This window comes from Trachymyrmex cornetzi, unplaced genomic scaffold, assembly GCF_001594075.2.
Source record: "Trachymyrmex cornetzi isolate Tcor2-1 unplaced genomic scaffold, Tcor1.1 scaffold9, whole genome shotgun sequence".
Taxonomy (NCBI): domain Eukaryota; kingdom Metazoa; phylum Arthropoda; class Insecta; order Hymenoptera; family Formicidae; genus Trachymyrmex; species Trachymyrmex cornetzi.
The window spans coordinates 268,216-289,128 of record NW_017300244.1 but is presented as its reverse complement, the minus strand read 5'-3'; the positions used below and the strand labels follow the sequence as shown (position 1 = coordinate 289,128).

General features: G+C 33.5%; 1 protein-coding gene across 1 annotated transcript in view; it reads left to right on the top strand.

Annotated features, from left to right (window-relative positions):
• Positions 1-1,793: 1,793 nt before the first annotated feature.
• Positions 1,794-20,913, top strand: part of LOC108769350 (discoidin domain-containing receptor 2) — an 81,152-nt gene continuing 62,032 nt past the window's right edge. Inside the window, exon 1 of the mRNA XM_018520270.1 lies at positions 1,794-2,006. The gene's annotated coding sequence lies outside the window, so the exon portion shown is untranslated. The remainder of the gene's footprint in view (positions 2,007-20,913) is intronic.

Here is a 20,913-nt window from a genome sequence, read left to right as displayed (position 1 = left end):
GTGTGCGCAATCCGCTATACTCCTGTCGATATATTCTTCTTCATAACGACTGGGAATCAAGCGGATAACATACCCAATACCGATCTCAAAAAAAAAAAGGAAAGAGATAGATGGAATGCAAAATCAAGCCGCGTAAACAAAAAATGTATATGTTTTCTTAAAAATTTATGAAAAATGAGCATTATAATGAACTGGATTATACCAAGAAAATAATCCTTAATTAATATTTATAACATTTAGAGGTGGAGAACCTGTGGAAGATTAAATTAAAAAAGTAAAGCTTAAAAGGAACGTCGCAGAGGACCTTTGAATAAGAAAGTACCATTCTAATGTATTATGAAATCATAATTTCGACGTCCCTGTAGTAACATTAGTAAATCTATCCACGACTCATGTGTTTACTGCTGTTAGCCACGTACAACATTGAATTCATCCTTGATAGACGATTATCGTCACCATGCATCGATCGACAATAGTAACGAATGAACTCTGACATTAGTGGACCATTCAACCGCTACGCATATTTAGACTCAACCAATTACGGTATTTTTCCAGAACGCATTTGAGATAAAATAAAATAAGATTATAAGTGCAAATTAATATAAATGCATTTCATAACTTTATAATAACAGATATTTTACATAAAATGTTGACCTTCCGAAATATAAATCTATATATATATTATAATTGACTCGATTCGGTACTATAGTGCTTAGTACTAGCCAATATTTCAATGTAAAATATCGTGTATTTTAAATAAATTTTAAATACACACTAGTGAATAAAACAACATTTATTGCTATCGCAGTTTTTCAATATTTCATAACAAATGTCAACATAAACCAAAACTTATTACAATAACTGAATAATAAAATAAAAAATATAATATTATATAAACAGAATCGACAAATTTAATATAAAATTTTAGGATATGTAAAAAATACTTGCAAAAATTCTTGCATTTTAACATGCAGCAGAAAAGATCAATACTAGTTTGCATATATTCTCCTCACCGAGGAGGACATATACATAATTGTTAGTTAATCACATAATATTTAAAAAAAAACAATAAAAAAGTAATCCATCTCGCAAATAAATTCAAAAGTATTATGAAAATTCTCTAGTAATCGTATCGGATAATCGCGATGCGAAAAATACAATTTCGCGAAGAATATGGAATGCAGACGGCATGCGGCTTATCGTTCATCGTTATCTGGTATGGGAGAACGAATATCGATGGCAAGACGTGAAAGAATCGATAGAAAGCAATGGATATTTTCCTCGGAAATCGTATCGGTGTATAGAAGTACTCCCCGGTTAGTAGCTACTGTGCGTGCCTGGTCAGCCAGCCAACTGAATCGCTTATGCGGGGTGTTAACCCTTTTTGCACCGACGCGATCGGCAGTAGTCGCTCGGCGAAGCTTATCCTGACACTTACTACTCGCAGTAGTCACCGGCCGGCTATAGGCGATACAAGTCCACTCGTTTGGCGCGATGCGCGGATAGCCTGACTATACCTCTCGTCGCACTCCTCGTCCTTCGATTCACCTGTCTGACGCCAAGCGTCCGTCCCTACTACGTTCCACGGTGCTCCCTCCTCCTCGCCCTAGTCCTGCCCCCTCCACCGAAATCGATGCTACTCGCAGATCGCGAGTTCAGTCTGCGACTGGCAACCGCGCGTGTAACATCGTTTCTTCTTTGTCCCTCTCTTTCATTCTCCTGCCCCTTCCGCATGTTGCATCGCGCAAGTTTTTGAGTTACGTTGAGAGAAAAAAAAAACGAGGATTATTTGTCGCCACGGAAATTTCGGTGTACCGAGGAGAGAAAACGTGAGATAAGGTGAGATAAGATGAGAACCGATATCGTGTCGGTGATGATTTTTCGTCGACAGATGCATCATCATTGCGCACTATTGGAGCGATCTTGAGGTGGTTGAATGTGCAGCGACGCGAAGGATAACGATTCCGGACAGACTGTACTTTTACGCCGGCAGAACTGCTGATTCGGTGAGTAAAAGTGGATGAAGTCTCTTGAAATTTCAAGTGATGCGTAATGCATTTTTTTTTTTTTTTAAACATGCAGACTAGAATATAGTTACGAATTCAAAACTATAGTCAAGGGCAACTATCGTCAGTTAAAATATCCAATATCAAAGTATCCCATTTCAAACGTATCAATTCTATCGAAATTCAATTTGATATTTTGCTGCATAAACGTAAAGTTATCCACAACTTTTTTTTTTTACGTAGGATGGAATATTTACAAAACTATACAGCTCTGAGCTGCTGATTATTATATTCTTAGCATTTTCATTTTTCCAGAGAGATTTTCCCTCCAAATAAAATAAACTCGCTAATTTAAAAAGAAAAATTTAAGAAACTTGTAAAAGCCGAATATGCTTTACCTACCAAGATACCTTTACTTACGCAGATTAGCGTAACTATTATCAATAAAGAGTGTTACGTCACCCATGTTATCAGCAAGTAGGCAAATGCGTGATCGGTCAGCCCGGGCGGCTTTACCGTGGACATTTCAGTGACAGTTTCCATTAGGGCGAACCGTAATACTCCGACAAGTCTACCCATAGTGGTTTCCCTCGCACGTTCCACTGCAAGAAATTTCATTCCTCTCCTACCTCCTGTATACCTCGACATTCTCTTTCAGTTGCTTACGACCTCGACATCGCAGGCACGGTCCACGAGTACGGTCGTACGGTACGATACGGACATACGCGACTCGTCGGAACTTTGTTAATTAATTGCTTTGGAAATATAATCCACGTCGAGTGTAACTAATCAGCGAGAAACTCGGTCGGACGTTGACGGGCATGTTTGCTGCACCTATCACGTAGCGGGATGGAAATGTAATTTGCCAGGATAGAGTTAGCCCCGTTGAATGCCGCGGCCAACCTTCAGCCGCCTGTTTTCCTCCCCCTCGGTGCCAGTCCCGCTTCAAGCCAAACCCTCGCCGCGTGCCACTCATTGATCGCTATTCTGGATTTCGCATGTAAGGATCCAACGGAGCAGTCCGTTGCGGAAACACGCGCTCGCCTATCGGCCGCGTTTCGATGAGGGTGAACAAATCGGCTAGTAAACGTTACAATGCAGATACACGGCGTTATAACTCCGCATTGGCCTGACGTGTCCTTTATATAAATCACGATTTCTCCCCGAGGCGTTAAATAAGTTATGCAAATCATTCTGTATATCACAAAATCTGTATTTTTACGTATACAATTATTTATCAATTTGAAAACAACTTTTTTAATATGAAAATTGACCTGCAATTTGAAGACGACTTTTTCAGTGAATATCGAGAAACGTCACTTTTAAATACTTTTGTAATCTTAAAAAAGTCTACCTAAATAAAATCAAATCAAAATTTAATAAAAAGTAATGTTTTACTTTCCTAAAGCTTATATTACTTTAAAAGCCAATTTATAATCGTTTTTCAAATCATAAATTCAGTTGGCGATCTTTGTCTAAAAAAACTTGTCTTCAAAATTATTTTCAAGTTAATTGTCGAATTGATATATGAAAAGTAGCATATCTCGTATAGAAAAAATTTCGTATTTTGTCTTATTATATCAAAAATTCATTGCTATGATATAGAACAGTGAAACGCCAATTAATAGCGTAATTTAAATGTAGCATATTTAATTTGAATAATTTATTGTAAATCTTGAAATCCTAAATTAAAGTTTGTTTATATCCTGGAGAAAATCCAATAATATTTGGCGTAAAAGGATGATTGAAATTGCCAACTGTTGCGAATCTATTATGATTCTCATAAATACAACGGGTATATGTGTTAATATTCATTTAATATTCAACATCGCCCATATTAATTACGTACATAATTAGCTCTCTTATGAAGATTCTTTCATTCCCAGTGGGATCGTTTTCATTTAAACTGATATTAATATCCAAATCGAGTTTCACGTCAGCTTCAACAGAAAAAATGATATGACTTTTTCAGCGTTGTGGAATACAGATTAAGGAATCGAAAAGTTTTTTTTATCGATTTTAAGATTCCTCGATTTATTCAAGAAAAGGAGCAATATCTCGATGAATGAGTGTAAGCGATAAATAACTGGCACCAAGCAATGGGAAGTAATCGGATGTGCGTATAGAATAAGCGAGGGGTATGGAGTTTCGAGGATTACATGAAAACGGTTTCAGTGTCGGATATGTCGACGAATTCGCCGGATGGTTAAGCTAGCAGTTACGATTAAAAGCCGCAGGCTTCCATTGTATTGTCCACTCACATATACGGACTTCTCACATAAATTATTTAAAACGTTTACTCGATTGTTGCGAAGAAGATATCAACGAGAACTGCAAAACTACAGTTACGAATTTAGCCGTCACAGTCATCTAGCGGCAAACAATAGCAAATTTCAAACTCTGCAAATTATTACATATACTCACCTACGCGCATAGAAATATATATATATATATATATATATATATACCATATAATTCGTTTAATCAACGCGCGCGCAAACCAAGACGCGAATGATCAAGATGTTGCATTCGCATCGCGAAGAATAAAAGGCTACATTTCCGAAACGCACGTAGACTTGAACGTGATATTAGATTGCGACATTTGTACATTCGTGACTGTACATATGTCTAACCTTAGTATGCGGTATGCACTATGGCTGTGCGGTGCGGTAATACAAATAGGGGTTGCTCCCGAGCGCGACGCCTGTACGGCGTAGCTTCACGCATCGCTTACTCATTGCTGAACATCCAGTCGCAGTTGGTGCCGCTCTTGGGACACGCGAAATTTACTTTAGCCGCGAGTACGACTTTAAAGCGATGTTTCGAGGACACCGCCTACCGCGGCAAATAACGTTTCAATCCGTGTCACAGAATCAGCAACGTCCTAGGTGACTGCGTACTCGTGCACGAAGCGCACACGTGCGAATGGCGGTATACTTCGATGGCGTTTAATGCCAATGTCACGCCACGGAATGTACAAAGTTTCAAGCCAGTTCCGAATGCAATTTATTGTCATGTACAGTCGCGAATTGGATGGCGGTCTCTATTTTAGCAAGTCGGAAAATCAGAAAGCAGTTTCTGATTTTGCAAAGGATTGCAGGTCGTGTGACGATATTAAATATAATGAGATATTTAGAATTTCCTTTTTGCATAACAGGCAATGTCACGGTTGCACGATTTAATGATTGATTGTTATTATTATTTCCCTCTTGAATATATACGGACGCATCACATTTTGTCATCCAACAGCACGATTGATTGCGCAGTTTTTTTACCCAGTTTTAAACGTGACTGTTAGAGTGTGTTATACGAAGATACAACGATAACATAATGCCCCGCACAACGGAATTGCTTTAAAAAAAACTGGGTCGTGTGCTACACGTTTATTCATATTCTCCTGCATAAATACGTCTCGCATATGAGAAAGCATACAAAATTTGTTTTTTACACCAGAAAACATTTTCTCTTGCTTGCGGATATATATATAGATATCATTTTACCCGTGCAAAAATGCAATTCGGCAATTACACAACGTGAAATATGTTCTATTCATGTTCGTTTCATCGATGTGAACTGCTGCTGATTATTTGAATATTGCTGCATGTTGATTGGAAAATTGGGCAAAAATTTGCAAATTAATAATTATAACATTCAAAAATTGTCAAGAAATACAATTATAGCTTTTATTTTTACGCACAATAATTTCGTACAATATTTTCGCCTTTTTAAATAATGTTGTTAATATGAAAATATATTTCACACAATTGAATACACTTGCAATCTAATCGAAATTGGCGATCGTTGTAATTTCCTAAGTATCATTAACGGCAGAAAGCGATAATGCTAACTAATTCCCTCATTTAAATATATTCGTTACATAATAGTTTATCGTCGGCGCGTCATTTAATTATTTCCTCAAAGTGTCACACGTACCATAGACTTGTAAAGTAAATTTGTGCACGTGCTAGTTTGATTTTGATTGACGCCATCTGTTGCACCTATCGATTCCGTAATGCCTGCCGATCATTACTGGCGTGTAGAATTTATTGCTCCGTAAATAAAATTTAAGACACGATGACGGTACCTCGTATACCAGCTATATAATCGATAATTACGAACGTAGCGAAATTCGTTACATCTGCGACGTATACCGATTAGACGTCATTTTATCTGCATAATTGCATCGTGCATCTTTATTTTCGCCAAAACAACAATTAACAAGAAACGTCCACATGAGCCTCGCGATTGTGTAAATAACTACGTGAACAAATACTGTCCGACCGTGACTAGTGCACTCTGTTGGACTGACAAACACGATCCCTAACTATTGCTATAACTGACGCAGTTCATTTTGCTTGAACGTAAATATCCAGATATTGTGCCCGCCAATACAGTATGACGAATACGAACCTCGTCCTATTCCCTAATTATTAATAATGCCTCTTAACATATCGACGATGAGATAATTACTATTTTCATTATATATAAAAGTCGGTAGCATTTATTATGAACGGATTATTACTGTTAGTAGCATTATGTGCTAGTTATCGCATTAAGAGATTAAATCAAATTAAAGTTTAAATTAATAAGATTAGTGAAATACAATTATTCTTCAAACTTATATATGTTCTAAAAAATCATATTTGTATTCGGTTATGATCAAATTGATTTTCCTATAAAAAGCTGCTTAAGTATAAATTTAAATTTCGCAATTAACCCTTAAGGGCTCGCGTGATCTTTTTTAACGCAGGTACTCACGTGGGAGTCAATTTGACCTGTATTTTAATTTATTTATTTTTTATATGTAAATATTGTACACCTATAAATAGTTATAAACTAAGTCAAATAATTAATAATTATTTCATAAAAAGAATAAAATAATGATAAATAATTTTAATAAATGAAATAATTTTCAAGAGCTAGAAATTAAAAGAAATCCATTTTTTTTTTAAATATTTCTTTACGTAATATTTTGTAAATTCATTCCGTAAATTCATAGCTTATAAGTTATGCGGTAAAAATAATCGAATACATATTAATTATTATTGTACTTAAAATATAAATACACATACACACAAAGTAAATATTATTTAAATAATGTGGCTGTTTAAAACTATAAGCAATAATTCCTAAAATAACGTAATATTATCACATCCTTTTCTAATACGTACATTATTTGTTTATTTACACATTCAATTTTTACAGTAATTTTTCCAAAAGTAAATAAAAGTATCAATAAACATTTTTATTATTAAAAAATAAAATATCAATGACAAGGAGAATGTTATTATTATTTTTAAAAAATTGGAAAGTATTCATAATATCATAAATATTATTTCGAAATTAAATATATTTTTTTGTTTTAAAAAGTAAGCAAGGAAAATTTAAATATTATGTAAAATATTAATATATATAAAAACGTATTTTTTATAATTATACTGGATGTTTAATAACTTTTCTGACAACGCTCATGAGCAGGTAGAGCGGATTAAACTGAGTCGAAAAGTTCTCTACTATTTTGCAATTTTCATATTTTTTTTTTTTAGTTACAACAATGAATAGAATGTTTAAAATCAACACATAAAATAATTTTAAGATAACTACATCAATATTGCACCCACACATAGACACAAAATTTCCTTAACTATAGATTTTATAAAAAATCCTAACTATGATTTCATAAAAATAATATATAATATACAGGTTAAATGTTAAACAATATACTGATTTAAACCACAGAAAGTTACGTACGTGTTCAAGTGACCCAAAGAATACAAAAACTGCTATTGTTAAAATTCTTGAGCATTCGATGCTACTTCACTTATAGATGCAAGAATAAAACTGTGAAGGTAAGATACTAAAAAAGTGCTGTTGCAAATAAAAATGCAACGAAGAAATGTTTGTTTGTTCATGCGTCTGAAGTCAGTTTGACTGCCACGCGTGTCCTTAAGAGTTAACAAACACATACTCGTTCAAGCAATTATTAAAAGATTGTATCTATAAACAACAAGTATAGATTGTGTGAAGTTAAATATAATATTAATTTAACTAAAAAGGTATATTCTACAGTGTGCTTCTCAAACAAATTAAGATAATTAAATTGCTAGTAGCTGGACATCCCCAATGCGAATGATTAAGGAAATGTTTTGTTCCCTGTTGTTAATAACCATGTTGTTTCTCGATTTCCGTTTGTATTACTTCCTTATCCATCGATCACAATGGCCCGATGATTAGTCCAACTTGCCGCGTCATTAGTCCGCTTCGAGGCAACAAGCAGTCGAGCTTTTCCATTATTCGCGACACGTACGACTACCCCCTCGTTGGTTTTCATTTTCCACGGTCTATTCATCGTTATAGTTCTCATCAGAAGTTCAGTGCGAGAAGATTAGATGGCTAAAAGTTAATAAACTCCTCTTACTCGTTTGCCACCAGCAAATCCATTATACGCCAGCGCCTTTTAAATACTATCATGCGATGTTGCGTGCAAGATTTGCGTATTTAATTGAACCGTTGTTACAATTGAGCGATTTTTGTAAAAATCATATTAAGATAATGATGAGATATCGTGCGATCGTTTTCATGATTACTCCTTTATGCTGTTGATTATGTAGTTGAAAGCGAATGTGTCATACATAAATGATTCGATTTTTTTAATTATTCTCTCCCAACTTCTCCTATGCATTATTTTTATGATAACATTTATATGTATAAAATTTCACGACGATATACTGTACGCGACTTTCATAATTATATGCGCTGATATGCAATCTTTTGAATAGACAATCATTTGTATTGAAGATGACCTAAAATTATGGGTCAAAACGTTTATATTGAAATTATATTTAGATTCATTCAAGTTTTTAGAAAAACATGAAAAGTTGATATAGGTTCTTATATATTTCATCTCTTTGATTAATATTCTCTAGAACCTCTTTTACAATTGTTTTATAAAAACCTAATGATCAATTCATCACAATTATTAAGTGCGACAGTAATAATAAGAAAACAAAGAGTAATTTCATAAGCGAATATATTATACTGGTACGCAAAGGCGAGTTTGACCAGTAAGATTATGGCCAACCAGATGGATCTACGTCCAACTTGCTCTGTGCTCGACAGATAAAGCCTTTGTTCGAGAGGTCAGACTTTCGAAAGCTGTCTTACCGATGTACGTGTACCGTAATAAGGGTTTAAGATCCGCTAGAAGCTCACTCCGAGGTTGTTAAACTTCCCAGCTTGCGAACTAGAAGCGCCTGTCTGCCTCGTTAAAGCCGTTCCACGATACCGGACTATCATTCAGCTCTCATAGACCAGCGCGATGTTCCGGTAAAACGATCTGCGAAATTAGTTAGAGGTCTCTTATCTACATCATTTCCCGTATAACGTACATTCAGTGCATTCATTGTCGTACGTCTTCAAAGATCATTATTAGCGCTCGTTGTAGAATCTCGACTGCTTTGAACACGATCTCATCGTTGCACGCGCAGTAAAAGCTGACTGTCATGATGCGACGTCGTTATCGTGACAATTTGAACGGTCAATCGCCGAGTATCGCGACACACATGTGTGTGATAAGACCTTCTGGATGGAATATTGCATAGAATCAACTCGTGCTCCACTTTCCACGTAAGTGGACTTGGAAGCTCCGTGTAAGGCGAATCGAGTAATAGCGGCTTAAGACAAGCTTCGGGCTCACTCGAGTATGTCGAACTTCCGTACTTCGGGCTAGTGATCGTCTGCCTCGTTAAAGTCGTTCGACGATATCCACTTATGTCGGAAATCGGAATGACACTCTGTAGCCGCAAAACGATCTGCGAACTCGCGTACATCCATCCGCGTGAGAATTAAGTCTCCAAAATTTAAAATAAATTGGAACCGTTATTATTTATTGGTTTTTTTTTTTAATAAATGTTCATGTAAACGAACATCAGAGCGTAGAGTTGTTTGTAATAGATAAAAATACATGATATCATTCACAATAATTTTCATAGACAAATTTTGATGCAGACGTGTTTATACGAGTTATTTATTTTAAAAACGATGCGGGAAAATTGAATTTTCAAGCTCTTGTTAAAACCGATGTTTGAAATCTATAGTGCTTTAAAACTTTACACATTTACTGTCCAAATAACTCATTATTTTAGCACATTCGTGAAAAATATCGCATTTGAACTACTTTCGCAATATATCTATATTGCTCCAAATAAACTTTTGCCAGTCATGCTTTTGTGTAAATCCTTCCAAATGGTCAAATACCATTCAATATCGTCGATAATACGCGTCCTTTAACAATAGTTTAAAATCGACTTTGAAGCTCACTCAAGAGTACTAAAGTTCTCCCCTTGTCGACTCATCCCAATCGTTAGACTGCTCACGATATCCGAGCGTTCATTATACGTTAAGGTTCTTACATCACATAACAATTAAAAGAGCAATCACTAGATATTCCTACCAAGTGCAAAGTTTAAATGTTGATTTCATTACTAATTAAAAAGTTCAGTGGCAAAGCATTGAACGTCAAGTTAAATATTCTTTCCATCTTTCTCTCCATGACTTTAATTTTTAAATTAATTACAATGAAAAAGACTTTTATATTATCTTTTACTAAAATAATTTAATTAATAAATTTTATTAATTTAAAAAGTTAATTTTCGTTTATAGAATTGTTTATAGAGCAGTTATAATAAAACGTGTGCCGTACGTCACATTAATTTATGAAAATTATTTATTAAAATTATTATAGTTAATATTTATTATTTAACATGAATTTAACTACTTTAAGAAAAAACATTCAATTAAAAACATTCAATTCGATATCTTTAGAATAAAATATCCAATGCGTCAAATCCCTCGCGAGCGTTTAATCCATCACGCCTAACCATCTCTGAACAATGTCTGCTTTCAATTAGGTGTAGAATAGTCGTCGCTCGAGCTAAATTGCTTTCTAACATAGACACAGCCATGCGTCCATTTTCAAGACGTCAGCATAGAATTGCATAAAGGAGATCATTCTCTTCTATTGCTGACATACATTCACATATCAAATACATGTGAGTCTGATCTGGCTAATGGCCAATGCTTAGTATTTTTATCAATATCTGCAAACACAGATATATATACTGGATGATACAAAAATTCAGAATCTCACGAGCGTATTGAGTGTACTGATATGTGTACTACAAATAACGTTTTAATTCAATACGTGCATTATTGTGGTGACCGATGTTAGATATTATTTTAAGTTTATATTAATTTTAACGTAATTTTTTGAGATATTCTATGAAATTCTTATGTCAAATTGAATCACACACATACACACACACGCGCGCGCGCGCGCGCGTTTTAAAGAATGTAAATCTATAAAAGCAAAAATATACAAATTGTATAAACGTAAAAATATCTTTTTATAAGTGCTGTAAATGAAAAGGGCAAATTTTAATTTATATATAACTAAACATTTCTCTATTAAAAGAGCAGAAATATTTAAGTTAGATATTCAAAATTCGATTATATATTCAAAATTATATATAATTTTTGTGTTACATCTTCGTTCGATTAAATAAAATAATATTTTTAGCTGCGGCTTTATTGGAACAAAATAAAATTGCATTCTTTTTCTATTTCTCTCGAGAAAAACTACGAGTAAAAATAGATATAAATAAGTGATTCTAAGAGAGTCTGCGTATTATATAATAACAATTCTCGTAATAATAACATTGCGATCGATAGCATATATTTATACGCGGTAACGATATTATATAAATAATTCTCAGCTCTGCCGGCTAATGTAATAAATTAATTAGTCGGCGCGACGTGGACGAGCAAAGGATAAAAGCCTTCCTCATAAGTTTAATGGGCAATGACGCGCGATAAGATTATCGGAATAATGTAACGTGAAATTGCATTAAATTTAACTCGATATTCCTCGTGCTGAAAAATGCTTGAATCATATCGGTGAATCGCGCAACGCTAATGCCCCTTTTTCCCATCCCCTCTGGAAACTCGGCGCAAGGAAATATTTCACGGCTGACGCGAAAGTATTGGTCGGCGGAACTTAATTTTATTAGCAATCTAGAATACGCTACGCCGGCAAAAACGCACATGCAGCCGCGAAAACCGGTGAGCATGAATCTGCGTTAACTAAACGCCGAAGCCGATTTAATTTTAGTTATGAGTGCAAAATAACTGTTTTGTCGGCGGTGGCAAAACCCATATCACATGATACATATAACCGCTCCAAAAACGGACAAAGAGAAAATACATTTTACCAATTGTACGCAAATTTTTCCCTTATTTTTATCCCCATTTAAACTTTGCTTTGAACACGTACAAAATACGATCGAAAGAAGTAACAGTGATACGTAAAATAAAATATTGAATATTGTTTTTTACTGACATAGTTGAATTTTTATAATTTTCCTTTCTATATTAATTTAACTTACAATTAGCTTGTGTAAAAAAAAGTTGATCGCTATTAAAATCATGAATGTGAAATTTATAGGAACCGTAAATTTCCAGTTATTGCCGTTTTTTATATCCTTATCCTAAAGCAAAACTTAGACTATTTAGTGTAGTATATAGACTATGAGCATTCTGTAACGTAATACGCTTGTAAAGAAAGTTTTTGCCACGTAAATTGCTATTTCAATGAGAATTTTCTTTCAAGTCAAAATCTTGTTATGAGAGTTTTCTCAAATAGTTACCGTAAGGATAAAGAACATACCGATTGCTTAGCAAATATAGAAATCCGTACCATAGCAAACGCAATAAAAATAATCTATTTACCGCTAAGTAAACTGCATTAGTAAATATAGCGATGTGAAATATTTGAAATTATCGTTTGTACATAGACTTATACTAGATAATATTTCAAACTATCTATTACATCATATGTGGGGACAATATTTGAACAGCTTGCGCATAAAACTCGATAATTATATAGAAACTAGCTAATTAACGGTTCAGTGAATCGCAAGAAGAAAAATATTGAGTGTAATACGTGATCTTTCTGCAAAGTAAATCGTCTTCGACGTTATATGATCTCTGAGACGTTTCTGGAGCGAATCTTCGTAAAATCTCGCGCGAAACGTTCCATATACGGGGCAAAAGCCAGCTCGGTTGCTCTTCCGAGGTCTTCACGCCCGAAGAAGATGGATCCGATATCATCCTCGGGCAATCACGCCGCGGCACGAAATCTGCAGCGGCCTTATCGACGCCAATATCTATCCACCGAGGCCAAAGAATCACGATAGTCGGATACGATCGATCGCGTACTTGCAATCGGAAACAATCTGATAAAGGTTACGGAAAACGTAAGAGCAGAATGGTGAATGAAATTCTTCAGATTTTGTGACAGTGCAAGGTGCACTCTAATATATACTCACGTCAATCAGAATAGAAAAATATTGTTACATGTCATGTGTCATGAGATAATTCTATTTGTTATGCGTTATGATATAATGCGATACGCCGACGTCGTATGCCCGTATAAAAACGTTTACAGCAAAGTGTTACATATGTTTGTTTAAAATATGGAAAGAATGGTATTTCTTATTTTAGCTATATGCATGTCAATATACTAGTATCATTCCAATATTTAAATTCATCATTGGAAGCAAATATAACAAACTGTGATGCAGACATATAAAAATGATAGAAAAAAACGTCCGTGTACTTCTCGGATGTTATATTTCTAGATGTACAAATATAATTTTTAAAAACTAAATACTAAATAAAAAAGAAGTACTCGGCGTGGCTTTTAAAACTATATGAAATTACTTAGAAATTGTTTTAGATGATTCAAATAACCAATTCGAATAAATTTTAAACTGAGACATATTAATCAATTTTATCGCAATTCTGATTGCTAACATCGTACCGCTAAGTAAAACGAGTTCAAAATCGTACTCAAACATAGAATAGCTTATCTAGTCCGCGGAACAACAATTTTTCCAAGAGCATCGTACGCTGAGCGATATAAATGTTGCTGTAGAAAATATTTACAGTTTCACGTTTCAAGAATCCCTGGCAGATTTTTTCAAAATAAAGTCGCTAAAAGCCACCTTTCCGCTCGCAACGTAGAGAAACAAAATGATCTGAAAATGCATTCTTTTAAATGTTACGCATTTTTATAAAAGAAAATTTATAAATAATTCGCGTACCTCACGAATTTCATCGACAAGAATAAAAAGAATCCTGTCTCATGCCGCGGTAAATTAAAAAAAAAATAGTGGAGCGGCCTAATTGGCTGGAAAACACATATTCGCTCGCACGTTATGCGCCTCTGACATGCCGGACGGACAATGGGATGCCAATCCGCGTTTATACATGCAGACGCGTGCATTATTTCCATAGTGCGCACGACTGCCGTGAGTTACCTATTGCGAAAAGTAACACTAAGGTAATTTGGTGTCTCGCAAGGTCGCTAATCTGACATGGACGATGACGAGGAGCGTCACACCTCTTACAGGAGTTCAAGCGGCGCTTTAGGCGAATTTAACATTTGGAGAAGTTCTCTAAACTTTAAATTCGATATACTGCTAGTATCCGTCCGAGAAAATGTAATAATATGCAATAACGAAGTTCCCGCGACTAGCCGCCCGACACGAACTGCCGTCCTATAGTGTTATGGCGATGATATAAATATCTCCAAATACTCCCAAGCAAAGGAAGAAAGAAAAAGGAACTTATAACTCACATCTCGATTATAATGATGTAGTATAACACAGCAAACGATATGATGGAATAGATGGAAAAGATTAAGACACAGATTTTACTATAGATCTTGGAACGAAATCAATCATATTTAAAATAAGATTTTATAAATCTTTTATTTTCTATTCTTTTTATATTTAAGAAATATATTAAGAATTATATAATGAGAAAATATATAATTAAAAATAAATAAATGTAAGTTTCTTAAAAATTTTGTATATTTCTTCAAAATTTCTTAGAAAGATGTATGTATTTAAGATAATTTTTAATTTGAGAAACATATATTGACAAATTAAAAATTATTTATTCAAGAAATTACTTATTATTATTCTGTTAATTTCAAATTCATAAATTGGATAAATATAATAAGTCAGTCTTTAATATATATATTATACCAAATAAAATTTTACATTTAATATAGAATCTTTTCAGTTGTCCCCCCCATATGTCGGTCTTTTTTTATATATCACGTTTCCTCTACAATTTTCTGTCTAAAATTAATGAGTGGAAAGACAACTTATTCGAAATTATATATAAGCGTTTAAAAAGATTCAAGTCAATAAGTACAGCTCCTGTTTTAATAAACAAATTGATGCAAAAGTTTCATATGTTAGTTACTTATGATTATTAATCTGTAGCTTAATTTAAACTTTCAATCAGACATTAAAAAACATGCATGACGTACTACACTTAAATATACATAATGCCATTATAATTTTATAGATATTAATATTACTCATGGATAGTTTCTCATGTATATTTTTAACATGTACAACAGTGCTAAACCACAAATCGATACCATTAGAAGTAAAAGTCTAAGATAGTTTAAAATACCAACTACATGAATTTGATGTATCGACAAAGCAAAAATGGTCAAAACTTTATATTTTGATATTCCTTGTTACTCTCGCTCGATCGCAACACGTCTTACACGATCGCAGATAAAACCATTTTAAAATTGAATGTGTGCACGTGTGCGGACTTACATAAAATAAAATATTGCAGATATTTTCGTGCTATTTTACATTAAGAAACTCATACTTTAGATAAAAAAATTTATTTAAAAATAAATGATGTGTTTTCATATTTTATCAAATTGAATGAAAAACAAAATTACACTGAGAGAAATGTTTTGTACCAATAACCAAAGTTTTGTTATTGACACAAAAACTATTTGTTGATATATGATCAATCAAACCGTTGGTTACCACGACAATATTAATTTGTTGAATTTATTAACTAAACTGATCATTTAATGGTACAAAACTGTTTTGTATGTATGATGTTTATAGATCTTTTGTAATTAGAAATAGAACATTTTGTTACCGGAACAAAATGAGTAATATATAAGTATCTCTCACTTTCTACAGAGTGATTATGTTTGGCGTTTTTGAATTTCCTTAGCTTAGCAAAGATATATATATATAGATTTAGAGCAATTGAGATTACTAATCGCTCTGAAAAAATAGTTACCATGATTGATCGTGGTGTGATGAGAACCGAGAAGTCCACGAGATTAATCTCTAATCATCTCGGTTTTGTAAAGGTAGACATTGAATTTCTCTTACGAGAAGACACACCATCTCTGATAGTTCCGCGAAACACTCCTTGCTCTACCATAGTGGATTATTTTGTTGAAATTACTAAAAGAATACTTATTTTGTAATGGCAACCAAATTTTACATTGGTATTTACAAAACGCGAGTAACCAAATAAATTTGTACTGTTAAATAAAAAAATTTTGTTCATCTTACAAAAAAATATTGTATTTTGTAATTTTAACGAAGTAATTCAATGATAATCGGCCATTTGTGAATAATTCTCTTTTTTTGTTACCAATACTGTATCTTTTCTCTCAGTGTACATATATAATGAAACGTACGTAGACATTGAATATCTCAAGAAAATCTACTTACAATTGTGTAGTGATTAATAATATAACCAGAAATATATTTTTTATTTTTAATGGCATAAATTTGTTTTATGGAACCTTAGAATTCAATTAAAATTTTAATAAATATAACGAGTATAATAGGCTCAAAAAATTGTTAAACAAAATGTAGGAAGCTTTGAGAAAAATAGCGCGTAACAACAAATATGTACGAAGGAAATATACATCCTATGAGGTATTTATCATATGCGAAGGAAATGCGGAAACTGACGGGATACTAATTCGATGTTTCACAGCAGCTCTAATCTGACGGAAGGAAGAGCCGTCGCGCCTTCCGGGAGTTAAGCGCCAGTTAGACGTACTTAACATCCGTGGGACTACTCGTCGAAACTTTAAACTCGATTTGAACCACGCTAGTCACCGCGAAATTTGTTCGCCAATCGTCTTTCGACAAACTCGGGATCTGCCGGCGTGATAACGATCGATCGAGGTTTCCCCATTTCCATGGATTTCTCGAAAATATAAATTTCTTCATTCTCGAAATAGCAAAATACTATAATATTATTAACATATCAAATAATTGCATAAATGTGAGATCCGCGCATCTTCTGTTTCTATAAATTCAGAACACATTTTGTTGAATTTTACTCATATTTTTTAGAACAATTTGCACATTTATAATTATGCATAATATAACGTTACCGTGCAATAATTACTTTCGACCTTATAAAGAAAACACGCTCATGCACTTGTAACTGCATAATGCATCGAATTAATTACATGTGCGTTGAACAATATAATATACATTCTACATTTTTCATCAGACAAAAATATTTAACCAAGCATTTATTTTCATTAATTTTATACATTTTTCTAAATTGCATTTTTTAGTTTAAGATTACAAATTATTTCCAATTATTTTAAATTTTATTTTTAAATGTACTTTAAGCTGTACTTTGAGGTTGTACTATATGCACAACCATGATACAAAAAAATCACCTTCAGTTATATTAAAAATTTACAAATTAAAGTATAATTTGCGATATAAAAATATATACATGTAGTAGTCTTGATTTTGCTCGTCGAGACTTTTAATTTTTTTTTCCGATATTGCTACTGATCATCTATCTGACTAAATTTCGAACGATTAAGCCTCTGTAAGTGACAGACACAAATTGAGATCCATATTTAGAGGTGCATAACTCCCGCAAGATTAATCATCCGCGCACGGACGTGGAAACGCTAGAAAAGTGCGTGGGGAAAAGTAAATAGTCATAACGGGATACTTTGTACGAATTACGCGGCTTCTGACGTGAACTAATGGCACTGGCGAGCGCCGAACCATGCAGACCCTTCCGCCTCAACACCGGCGTATATACCGCCTTTCTTCCTCGGTTTTAATCTCGTAGACCCATAATGACGTCTGAAAAGACGTAATGTTCATTACTACTATGGAGGAAAATACTTTCAGACGCGGCAGTCGGTACTTTTAGAGCGATACTGTTAGAAAAATGCGCGAAAATACTTATCTCTTCCAAGAACGCGGCTCGTATTCCTTTCTCAATCGTGACATTACCTAGGCAAAGGTGCCTAGGTAAGGCGACCTTGATCATCATTCTGAAGACGTTATCTTTTGAGATCTACACATTATATCATGCACTTCAACGGAACAATGATAATCAATATGTACTCTAACATAACAATATAATTTAAATTAAATATTATTCCAATTGAGATATTCAAATATTTGATGTGTTATTGCAATGCTTTTTCCATATATTAATTGATCTTTCCCTTTCAAAATTTCTTTCATACGATTTTCATATGTTGCGTTTATAAAAGTTAAGTTTGTAAAAATAGTTTATAAAATTTTTTTGTAAAACGAATTTACAAGCTTTCTAATTGTCAAAATCTTTAATGCTTTAATGTTGCTATATTAATTCATTACTTCACTTTCATACATTCATGATAAGTTTCGCATGTAATCCAATAAATATCGTAAAAAGAATCTACGAATAACGATATACTCGTATACTAAAGCAGAAATACTAGTTTATACACAAAATATGTAATATCCATAAATAATTTCTTTAATATATTCTATCTATATTATATAGAATTAATTATATAAAATTTGTAATATTACACACAGTTAATAACATATGTATGTATATAGTGCAGTTAATCAAACATTTACCGATTATTTATTTTTAAAATTGAAGCGAAGGGTTCCGGAGATAAATATTTCCGTTGATTACAGTCGTGCCACTGACACGCGCTATTACAGTTTATGCTAGCGATTAGCAAAGTAATTCCCGAAATTAATTATACCAGGCTGGTACGGGGAGGAATTGTACGATGCAGGAGAGAAGGAAGAGAAAAACATGGGGGAGAGCGGAGAAAAATTAATGGCCTCGGTATAATCTGTGGTTTTTGCCACTGAAGTTATAGGTCAGTTTTGTAATAAGGACAGGATGGTCAATTTAAGAAAATTCGTAACATCAAAAATTCAGTATTCTCGATAATATAAAAAAGGAGATTACTTCTTAGTACCGACCGTATCAATTGTTAAAAAAAAAAAAAGAGAGAAAGAAAGAGGGAATGGAAGGAAAAAGCTGTTACCTTTATACGCACTCAAATGTAAACCGAAATAAAAAAAAATTCTTGCAAACTTAGCAATATAGTTTCGCCACTTTCGTGAGGATTTTCGCCGATTGTGTAACCGGTGCAAACAACTCGCGGCTCATACTTACTGATATTACTTCCCTAATTAATTACGTGGGAAAAGCAGAGCAGAAGTGGAGCAAAAAGTGACAAGTGACGGTTAAACGCGGTTAGAAGCAGACAGGAACAATGAATTGTCCCGTAACATTGTAAAATGAAGTCAAAGCAGACTAAAATAGCAACGTGTGATCTTGTTAATCTCTGATGAAGATTATGTTATTTTCTTTGATTATATTATTGGTTAATTAATTTCTTTAATATTCTACAAAAAAAATATTGAATATTTATGAAATATGTTAATATCGAAAAATAGCCTCCAATAAATTCCAAATATCCGAAAGAATGTAAGATGTGCGAACAGTATATAGAAAAGAAATTTTTTTTCAAACACTCATTAAATTAATTAGGTTTTCTAAAACGAATAACTTTTTTATGTGCCTTTCCCGTGAAATGCATAACTATTCGAAATACTGTGGAAAAATTATTGGATCTCTGTACATTTTGAGAAATGGGACAGCACTTCCTTTTAAAACTGATGCTGTAAAAAGGTCAATTTGTATATACTTTTTTTAATCGGTGTAAAATAAAAAATATGAGGGTAAAAATCTTTTAAAATGTCACGGATATTTCTGTTGCCATTTCAAATTAGAATTCATGAAGATACTTATTACCAAGAAATCATGTAAACCATATTGCCATAATTTTTTATCGGATATTCATAAACTTGATAAAACCGAATATAATTCGCATATAATTTTATTTTTCTAGATAACTATTTATTTTATGTATCTTTCATCGCATTCTTTTGTTTTAGAGAATATATCTAAACTTTTCGCATATCTGATCTCGGTTAAAAGCATAAATTACACGAGCAAGAAACTGTGTTGAACGTAATAATGTACGGCATTGTGAAACATATCATTTATATCTTCTGTAAGTTAGAAGAGTGGGCAAATATTTTAAATGTAGTTTGTCTTATACGCTATTTTTATCTCTCTCTTTTTGACATCGTAAATACTTTTCCTACCTGCATATCTTCTATCCGAATTTCATTCCCGTATAATTAATCACGGTTAGAAATATCTATATGCCGGAGATTCCCAAATTTCATGCACGTTTCCGTTGGTATAATGAGAAAATGACCACGAAACGCTCGGAATAACTGGCGAAATTCCTTGCGGACCTTCGAGTGAGATTAATTGTTGCTATCACTGCACTGACATATTTTTGTTTAATTCAAGTTTGGGCATTGTAATGAGAAAATCTGATAAATTGTTGCATATTCTATCCGCTCGGCCATTCTCTATCCATTCGACTGGGCTTGTGTTCAACTGTTGCAAAGTTATCTTAATGACTTTTTTATGTTTGTGTAAGTTTCGAATATTCCCGCTTAATCGGGTTAGTTGACCCCTCGACACTCAACCCTTTATCTGAACGTATCATGCACATCGAAGCATCGCAACACGAATTCTCCCGTCGGGACACGAATTTCAACTGATAGCAATCTCGCTAATTACGCACGCAAAACTTGTGAAACCGAAAACCGATGAGAATCTGAAAAGAAATGAACGTTATATA